Source organism: Mytilus edulis, chromosome 13 (assembly GCF_963676685.1).
Source record: "Mytilus edulis chromosome 13, xbMytEdul2.2, whole genome shotgun sequence".
NCBI classification, from domain to species: Eukaryota; Metazoa; Mollusca; class Bivalvia; order Mytilida; family Mytilidae; genus Mytilus; species Mytilus edulis.
In genome coordinates, this window is record NC_092356.1 from 14,462,732 (window position 1) to 14,473,634 (window position 10,903).

The following is a 10,903-nucleotide window of genomic DNA, read 5'->3' on the forward strand; positions in this document are numbered from 1 at the left end:
TAATGAATAAATCAATCATTGTATATATCAGACGTTTCACACACAGATCTCATCCTTTATTGAGCAAGAATCTATGCATTTGAAATTGAATTTGACAATAGGAATTTTCCAGCATCGTGTAATGATGAATCCAGATATGACTGTAATATGTGCCACTGGACATGAATCTTAATCTTTGTGATCTTGTAATACGTAGAAGAATGGGAGAAAATTAAAGCAACTTAGCTTTCAACTTTTATCTACCATTCTAGAGAAAACCTAGGTATTTAGTAATACCTTAGAATTGCAAGGACCAAGCAACATAGAAGGGACCTATTTTTGAAGGTTGATGTGTCCATCATATTACATATGTGACAACCTTTTGTAAAAGTCTTGTACTAAGATAAACATTAGTTATTATTTAAGTTCTATTGCTAACTTAAAGTCGACACCTTATAATGTAGAATATCTTTTTTCAATAGAAAAGGGTGTTTTAGATTTTTGACGATTGCAAAATTTCCGAGAAAGAATCGAGCAGTCCCTCTTCGAATGCAGCATTCACTATCTTTATAGACATGTCTTTGACAAGCAATACTGTGAACAACTGACTGATCCAATGTGAAAAAATGTCAAAAATGGGTTACAGAGTATTGTCCCTGCTAAACTGAAGTGTGCATGTTTCAGCTCTGTGGTTCCCAGTGAAGACATATTTTTTTTAGTTAAAACATTCGAGGTACACAGTCTGTAGAATGAAACAAAAGTTAAAGATGATGCTAGTCTTGGCGTAAACTCAAAAATTTATTTAATAAGAACTGGTTAGATATGAAATGAAGTCACAAGACACATGCGAAAAGTCGCTGCTTGAAAAGGCAGAGTTGCCCTTCGTACAACTTAAACACGTAGTCCAACAATGGTAGCTACTTCAGAAAACGTCATTCAAAACCTAGCTGTCACCCTTAACTCATAATGAGGTCTCTGATTACAATCCTTTCTTTTACCTTACAGATTATCAAATATGATTAACCTAATTGTAAGCTTTGCCTAAGGGTCACATAGTCTAGATATATCTATGCAGCAATCAAGGATCAATATCAATGAGTATCATGAGTACAATTCAAAGCCATGATCAATTGTCCTAATTGTTTAATGATTTATGTAAAACTAAATGTTCAATCTTCCATAGGCTTAGGCATAATATTACTAACTAGATACATGTAGGGATGTACATGTATATTGCAACAATTGACAACCTCATAAGTCATGACATACTGTAAATTGTTGATATACATGTACTGCAACAAATTACAACCTTATGTACTGTAAATATATAATGCAACAGATGACAACCAGAGTAAAATATTTATTAATTATATACAGAATCACTGACGCATGACCAGAGCAGGACCCCTCTGAGGCAGTCAGTGGGCGCAACACATAAAATTAGTTGATCTGCCACTTACAACTTCATGTAATGTACATCTGTATACTGCAGCAAATGATACAAAATGGAATTCTTTCTCTACACATCACATTTAACAACACACTCACATTTGCTTTAACTAAATGAATGCATTTCTCTAATTATTATTGATGTATTGCCATTATCATGATTATGCACTTTTCTTTTGAATTTTTAGTCCAATAAATCACATAGAGATAACACATGTTATTGCAAGTGTAATATGACTTTAATATTTTTTCTGTCTATTCGAAATAACATAGAAAATTTGGTGCACACTGAATAACGCGCATAGCTGGTTATTTGACAGTGTGCACCACATTTTTTATTTTATTTCGAATAGACAGAAAAAATATTACAGTCATTTTTTAAATGTACAAATACATGTAACATACAAACACATTTTAAAGTACTTTTTTTTAGGACACCATTTGTCACAGTTTGGCCACATAGACATACTGCATCATATACTAGTTATTAATACCATACTTTTAATAATAATACTGATTCAGTATTGTTTATATATTTGACCTCATTGTAAAGGTAAGTAACAATATTACACACTGTAGCTTGTACATCATGTACAGGTTGTAAGCTCTTGAACATGTATTGAATTTATATAATGAATATTGAGATGTTGTGCTTGTCACTTTTTAGTTAACCATCAACATAACAAAAACAATCACAAATAACAATACAGAAGAAGATGAAATATGTCATGTTTATACTTCTAAAGAGACTGCTTTCATACATCATATAAATTCATCGAATTATTTCCCTTGAAAAAAATGCATGTTGATATTTTTTAATATAGGAAGAGACATAAACTTTTAATAACTAATATGTGGAAAACATTCATCTATTTTGGTGGATTTAACATATTATATAGACAATGACTTTATAGGCTGTTCTCTGTAGGATTAAGAACAGTTATTGTTTTTTTTTATAATTTAAAGCAAGCATGCATGCTTTAATGTATAACTGCTGTTTTCTTTTCACATCACAACTGTAGAATACATGTAAATGGTGTTGTGTTCATTAAAAAATGTGTAAAAGAGTGGCCAAAGATACCAAAGGCACCTTCAATCTCATAAGTAAAAAAACAAAGAAAAAGCCAAGGCTAAAAAGAAACAGATAAACAGACAAACAACACACACTAAATACAACATAGAAAAATAAAGACTGAGACACACATACCCCACCAAAAACTGGGGGTGATCTCAGGTGCTCTGGAAGGGTAAGCAGATCCAAATCAACCCAATCATTGAATATGTTGAATAAGTACATGAATGAAAATTATCATGGTCTAACATATTTCAAGGGAGATAATTGAATTAACTTTATTAGTTAAACATTAAAATATGAATGATCTGTTCATTGTTGAAGACTACATGCACCAACATTATCATGGTCTAAAATATTTCAAGGCAGATAATTTAACTAACTTACTTAAACATTGAAATATAAATGATTTGTTCATTGGTGAACACTCTACCTGGACTGTAAACATGAACAACACGAATAAAAGCCCTATTTTAATTGATAAATTGTTTTTCGTATGTATGTATTTTGGTGCAATTTTGTCACATGTACATTTACTAAATATCCATTTTTTTTTTATATCCTTTAATTCATATAGAGAGAAGAATAATAATTCATATATATAACCTGTAAACATAGAAGTATGTTAAATTGAAACACCAAGCTCACAGAATATTAAGGTAAGTCAGTCTTAATGTATTCACATATATGATATAATATATAGTCATATATAAAGTCAGTTTTTATACCCAATGATTTGTTCATTGTTGTAGACTAAATGGACTAACATTATCATGGTATAAAATATTTCAAGGGAGATAACTGAACTTACTTACATAAACATTGGAATATGAATTATTTGTTCATTGTTGAAGACTCTTCATGGACTGCCAACATGAACAACATGAATAAAAGCCCAGTTCATTGATTTTTTTTTTTAACTTGTTTTTTGTATGCATTTATTTTGGTCCGATTTTGTCACATGTGCATTTACTAAATATCCATTTATTTTATATCCTTTGATTTATATAGAGAGAAGATTTTTTATATATAACCTGTAAACATAGAAGTATATGTTACATTGAAAAAACAAGGTCAAAGAATATTAAGGTAAGTCAGTCTTAATGTATTCACATGTCATATAATATATATAGTCTTTTTTTTTTTTTTTTTTGGGGGGGGGGGGGGTATATATAAAAATCCCTCTGTGTGTCAATGATTGTCTTTTAACCAGAATTCCTCAAATATGCACTGACACTGAATCAGCTTAACACAGTTGCAGTACACAACCAGAGAAAGTACACACATAAACATTATCATGGTATAAAATATTTCAAGGGAGATAATTGAACTTACTTGTTTTAAAATTGAAATATGTGGCAACAGGTCTTGTAAACACAAATCCTCATAAATGGCTTGATTGATAATGATTTAATTTTACACAGTGGCAATACCAAACATGAAGATTGACATTAATAGATACTGCTAAAAAATATTTCAAGGGAGATAATTGACTATATTAAACAGTCAAACTACATAACTTAACAGTCTAAAGCCATAATTCTGGTTTAAATAATGGTATATTTTGTGTAAGAAGTTACTTTATTCTGATTTTACAGAAAATGGCTAGATGTCAAATTTGGACAGAAGTAATACCATATTTTACTAATGCTCGTGACGCCATAATGTTTAGGTTTCTTTTTGGAGAATACTGTGATGTTCTTCCAGATGATAATATTTCAGAGGATTTATCTGATGTGTGCACATATTCAGGAGATTGTCACTGTTGTAGTTGTAGACGAAGGCAGAGTACTATAGCTGTACCTAGTACAATTGATTCTTCTGATTCCCTATTTGCTTTAAGCAACAGGTTCTCAGACTCAATTGATGACATTGAACTTTGTAGGGAAGCAGAGGTACTTCCTTCTTCACCAATAGTTTTAATCAATAGTGACAGTTGGATAACCTCTGATCCTATGGAGACTGATGTTCCTCATCAACTAAATGAATCATTTGCCTCTGTTGACAGCAAGTCATTATTAGTTGATGAGGAACAAGTATTGGAGAAGCATTGCTTATTAGAGTCATCAAATATGTCAAAGATTTATGATGATTTTGATAGTCAATGCTTTTCTGATGGTGAACACATTTTCAATCAGCCCCTTTCAGAATCAGTCGGTTATAGTTTTAGTAGCTGTGAAACTCAGTTATCAACTGATTATACAGTTGTACCATGGCCAAAATTAGTTGAACTTGAATTTAGTGATACTGAAACTGAGCCTCTAACACTTTTAAAGGATGAATTACCTTCATCAGCAGTTGTTCTAAGTTTAAGTGATGCTGAAACTCAGTTACCAGCTGCTACTGATGATTTACCATCCTTAAAAGCATTTGAAACAACTTTTAGTAATGCTGAAACTCAGGACCCAGCTTTTTTAGTTCATGAATTGCCTCTAGCATCAGAAGAACTAAGTTTAAGCGATGCTGAGACTCAATGGCCAACTGATTATGAAGGTGCACTACTTCCTTTTCAGGGTTTGGTTGGTGAACAGAACGAAGAGAGTTTTTCTCATTCTGTAAGCCTTATCAAATGCTTGAAAAGGAAGTAATTTTTAGTGGTTGTATGTGTTAGGTATATCTATGTTTATATTTTTCTGATTTTACTTTGTAAAAATCTTGCCAAATGACGTCAAATGTATTTTTTGGAAACATGATGATAAAATTAACTTATATTCACTACTCATCGTAAATAGGTACAACAATAACTGTAATGGTTAAATATTTGAGATCTTGGACAAAACCATAAGATAAGATAAGATAAGATAAGAAATTTTATTTCAAGTCGGGTTACATTAAATACAAACATAAGCTCTGTAGAGCTTTTTGCCGACATATGTTTAAATAAATTTATAAACTAGAGTTGTGCATTTTCATGTTTTATTTGCTAACTACCATCATATAACTTAGTCCCTGGATATGATACACACTTAGTTTTTAATACCAATGATGATGAATATTACACATTATGGCAAAATGAGCATATTCAGTTTAATTATAATTTGAAAGGTGAGAAATGATTTGAAACGCTTAATTTTACTAAATTAGCATGCATTTTAAAACTTGTTTTTGCACAGTATCTTCCATTTCACCCACAGTATCTCTTAATCTATAAAATAAAATGTGCGCAAGACATTCCACGGACTGTAAAATAAATAAGGTGTGGGTAAGATATACATATACTTATAATATTTTAGTAAAAATTTTGGATTAAACAAAATGTGTCATGTTTACAGCAAACATTACTACTCAGGTAAATTGCATGTAATGGATCCCAAATTTCCACCTCTTCCATTTTACTTGGACTGTTTAACAAATGAAAATGTAATAAAATTGTATAATGAAAGTAAGAGCCATTTTAGAGCTGGAAGTCAGCGAATAATACACAGATGGGTATGTAGCATTTTGAAAAAACATCCAGAAGATATACATTCAGCTAGTCTCCTCAAAAGAATAAAGTCAGTAGTTGCAAAACTTAGAAAATTAAAGACCTCTAGAAACTATGAACAGATAGACCCATTTGAAAAGCAGATATTCCGAATTCCTGAAAGATTCAACGTAATACCAAAAATAGACAATGTACAACCTAAAATTAATGCTCTTAAAAAAAAAGTATCAGATTTATATGTAAAATTGGGAAATGAAAAGAAAAAGGTTCGAAGAAAAAATATTAAGATTATCAATTTAAAGAAAGAAATGGAATTTCATAAAGAATCAGTAAAGACACCAAAAATGAAGACAACAATTATGCAAACAGAAAATGCAAAACCTATGATTAGCAGCAAAGGTAACCAGTGCAATCTCACAAGATTGGATGGTCAAGTATTACATCAGGAGATAAGTTATTTACAAAATGAGATAATCAGTATTACAAATCAAGAAAGATCAGACCAAACCATACCAAAATTCAGGGAAAGGACTAGAGGAAATCCGTACACCAATAACATCCGGGAATGCGTGTTATATTGTATATCAAAAAATGTTCCAATGCAGAACATTTCCGATGTTATTGGGAGCATTGTGAAAATTGTAAATGGACATGAAATAGACAATTAGCCCTCTGTAGCATCTATCCACAACATGTCAAGAGAGGCAAAAGCTATTTGCAACAGACAAGTAGAAGAGGCCATTGGAAACTCAGAAAACATTACTTTGATGAAAGATGCCACATCTAAACAAAGACGGCATTTTTATGGAACAAAAATAAGTGGAAGTGAAGGAGAATTTACTTTAGGTATATGATAATACTTAGTTTACAGTTCTATGCCCCGCCTCCAGGTGAAGAGGGCATTAACTGTTACCTTTGAATGTCTGTCCATTTGTAATTTATAAGTTTAAAAATAGGTAATAGGCCCCTACCAACGAATTTTAAGGGGACTTTAGGTTTGCACTCTTGTTTGTCCGTCTGTCCGTCCGTAAGTCTGTCTGTCTATCTGCCAAATCAGCTTTACACACTTTTTGTTGTCATGCTTGAAGATATTGGTTTGAAATACATGGGATGAGGGGAAAATAAAGTATAACCATGATAAGTTACAGATCAAATTATAGATTTTTTGAAAATTTTTTATTTAACTTATACTATTGGTTAATATCAGCAATATCTCTAAAATGGATGCAGACTTTTAATACTTAAGTAGTTTACATTTCTAAGTCCCCGCCTCAAGGGGAAGAGGGCATTAACTGTTACCTTTGACTGTCCGTCTGGCCATCCTTATATTTCTTATACTATTGGTTAATATCAGCAATATCTTGGACAATTTCTAAAATAAACCAAATTCCTGACTTGGAACAGAACCTTTTTGTTAAAAATGGTGTGTTGACCCTTGTTTATGCATATTCTAGACAGGAAAAGGTTATTTATTATATGAGAATCAAGCAACCTATGCATTGCAGGAATAAAAGAGATATCAAGTGGATCTGCAGAGCAATATGTTAAAGCAACATTAGATATAGTTCATGAAATTACAGAGGAAAATGCTTTTTTGACAAAACTTACCAACTGTATGACTGACAGAAGTGCGACCGAGCTCAAGTCAAATAAGATTCTCAATCAATTAAAAAACAGTAAAGAGGAAAACAATGAGATGACCATTAATGAATTTCAGTGTTCTGTACACCCACTTCTGCAATTTGCTGATGAAGTTGAAAAAGTAGCGAAAGATATAGAAAAAACAAATTCTGTACGTTTTAATACATTATTCCGAAACAAAGGAGAATCGTATACTCATAATTTAATCCGATGTATCTCAAAATTATTTTATAATGAAAAAGTTGGAGATCCTGCATACTGTCGAACATTTTTAAAATCGAATAATATTGACAATATACCAATCCAAGACTTTGTTGGAAATAGATTTAACACTCTTTTTTTATAATGCTTGTGGTACATTCTGTCTAAAAGATCTTCTCTCCGTCTATATAAAGTCATCGAAAAATAAACCAAATTTTCTTCAAACTTCTATACTTCAACTATTTGAAAATGATATCGTCACATCAATCTGTCAGTCTATTGGAATTATTTACATCAAAATTACAGCTCCTTATTTTTCTTTGGCGTCTCAAAATAAACCAGCTCTACAAATGAAGCCTGTTTATAACACGTTAGTCGAGGAATTGGAAAAAATTGTAAACAAACCAGCTATACTTTTGGACAATGATTATCAAATATTTACAGTTGATAACCTTAAAATATCTGATTTCTGCCAAGGCGTATTAAAACCGTTGGATGAAAATAGCATAGTCTTGCAATGCATTTCGAAAATGGCATCTTGTATCTTAGGGAAATGCCAAAAAAAATTTAAGGATTACCTACCTGAAGGTAAATACCATTGTCCATCCGAAAATACAAAAAAAGAGACCTTGACTTGTCCATCAAACAACATTGCCCTAGAGCGAATGATGGGCCAACTAGACAGGCAAAAGACAATATCACCAAATATCAACACATCAACAATAAATACAAAACTTATGATGAAAAATAACACTACAATGGAATGGCTGGGTGGGAAAAATGAAGAAGACAAAATTCAAGTTATGGCAAAAGCAAGACAAGAGTCCCAAATACTAAAAGAAAAAGAAATATCAGATGAAATTAAACTAAATAACGAGAGAAGAGCAACACTTCAGCAAAGAATTGATGAGAAAGAAGCTAAATGTACAAAAATTAATCAAGAGCGCAAAGAATTATTAAATGAAATAGATAAAACGGGAGGTAAATGGAAAAGTGAACCAGAAATGACATCATATATTGATAATTTGAAATTTAAGAAAGATAAAATCAGTGCAATTAAAAATCAAATCATGTATAGGAAAGATGTATGTATGCAATCAGTAACTGACAAATCTCTATTTAGGCGTAATTTGGACATTAATTCTTTAAAGCAAAATTTGATAAATTTAATTCAACTTGAAAACACCCAAAATGTACCAGTTCCAATGGAAATCAATGAAAATGACAATAACCATTCACATGAGCAGGACATTCCACTATTTTTACCAGCTTCAACATCAGCACCTCTTCATTCACCATCAATAGCGTTTTCATCAACCATAGATCCACACATTCATGAGTCACTATCAACTGAAACATCATCAAGTACATGTACACGTTCAACCTTTCCTAAGTCACAGACAGTCTTACCTTCAGTTTCAACTATTCATCAGTCAACGTCAGTCTTAACTTCAACTATTCATCAGTCACCGTCAGTCTTACCTTCCGCAACAGCAAGCTCACTCATGACTCATTCACCATCAAATGTCAAAGCTAAATGTCATTCCTCACCATCTTTATCACCATCACCAGCAAAGACAGTGTCTCCACATGAATTATTGGAAAACCCACCATGCTGGTTTAAGAACAAATACCTTCTTCATACATGGGATGAGGGGTCAAACAAATTAACAACTTACAATGGGAAAATAGTTCATTATCTGGCAAGGCGAAAAACTTTTAGGGTAAACAAGATTTCATGATATTTTGGGTGTGCATGAAGGTTCACTGTCACATCTCTTTAAAATAAAAACTGGGAAATTGATATTATTAAGTTTTGGTGAGTGGTTAATATCTCATTCCTGTTATCCTTTTTACATCAACAAAATGGTTTCCCCCTGATGTTTTTAAATTGAATTAAATACTAGTAACTCAAATTTTACTTTATGCATGCTTTTTGATAACATACAATAACCTTTGTTTCACATGCAAGGTGTTATAGATCACACAACATCATAACCTGCATCCCTCAACAATTAATGTCAGATGAATACATAGCTGCCACAAATACAGACTATTTTAGTGTGTGGTGCAGGCATTGGCTACTTCAGTTAAATAAAACAAACTTCTATTTCCCTTGTTTAATAATGCTTTCATAGCTTATACTTTGACTAATTAACTTTATGTTGCTTTTTGTTGCTTTATGATACTATATGTTGCTTTGCTTATTAGTGTTACTTTATGTTGCTTTATGTTGCTTTTAGATACTATATGCTGCTTTGCTTATTAGTGTTACTTTATGTTGCTTTGTGTTGCTCTATGATACCATATGTTGCTTTGCTTATTAGTGTTACTTTTCTTCTTGTGCGACAATATAATTTTTTTGCTTTATATATTGTTTTTACAGCATGAATAAAAAAATGTTTGCATACTAATAACAGTATCTTTAGACTGAAAATAAATCAAACTTTTAAAGACAGCTTAAATAAAATGTATATACATTATTTACAGGTTATATATTGGAATGAATCTGAGGGTCAGAAAGAGACTACAAAATTAGAAAGATACGATTTGACATACAAAGAACTAAAACAGGATATCAATGAAGGCACCCTTAAGATAATGTAAGTATAACAAAATTAAATAATTTTAAGAATCAAATTGAATTATTTTAAGAATCATATTGAATTATTTTAAGAATCAAGTTAAATAATTTCAACAATCAATCTTAACAAAAAATCAATAATTTGTTTTGGTCATTTGTTTATCCTCTTTTCTGTTGTTATGAAGTTACAAACTGTTTTCTTTTTTTTTATTTTCAGAAATTAATTTTTAAAACAGACTATAGTGTATTTTGATTAATGATTGACAGTATTTAGTAAAAAATAAGCAAGAGTTACCTCTCTTTGGTAAGTTATTTTTTTTGGGAAATACCTAATGTTACCATATTTCAAACCATTAATATGAAGCTAAAAATACTCTCCAATCAGAAAGCACTATTCTAGCATTAAAAGTGAAGGACCCCTGGTGTCAATTTTGTGTAGGAAGTTCAGTTTCAGTGATTTTGATTTTTTATTTTGAAGTAGCTAACAATGGCTCAATGATCTACAGCATAATAAAAATATCACAAAGTTCACTATTAAAGAAATAACATGAAT

The 10,903-nt window shown here is 31.3% G+C and overlaps 1 long non-coding RNA gene across 2 annotated transcripts; it reads left to right on the top strand.

Moving 5' to 3' along the window:
* Positions 1-1,857: 1,857 nt before the first annotated feature.
* LOC139501730 (uncharacterized) lies at positions 1,858-10,672 on the top strand. 2 transcript variants are annotated; one of them, XR_011658640.1, is made up of 5 exons: positions 1,858-1,981; positions 3,078-3,159; positions 3,512-3,589; positions 10,257-10,369; positions 10,568-10,672. It is a non-coding gene; the product is annotated as an uncharacterized lncRNA (long non-coding RNA). The 2 variants fall into 2 exon arrangements; XR_011658641.1 differs by lacking the exon at positions 3,512-3,589.
* Positions 10,673-10,903: the final 231 nt, after the last annotated feature.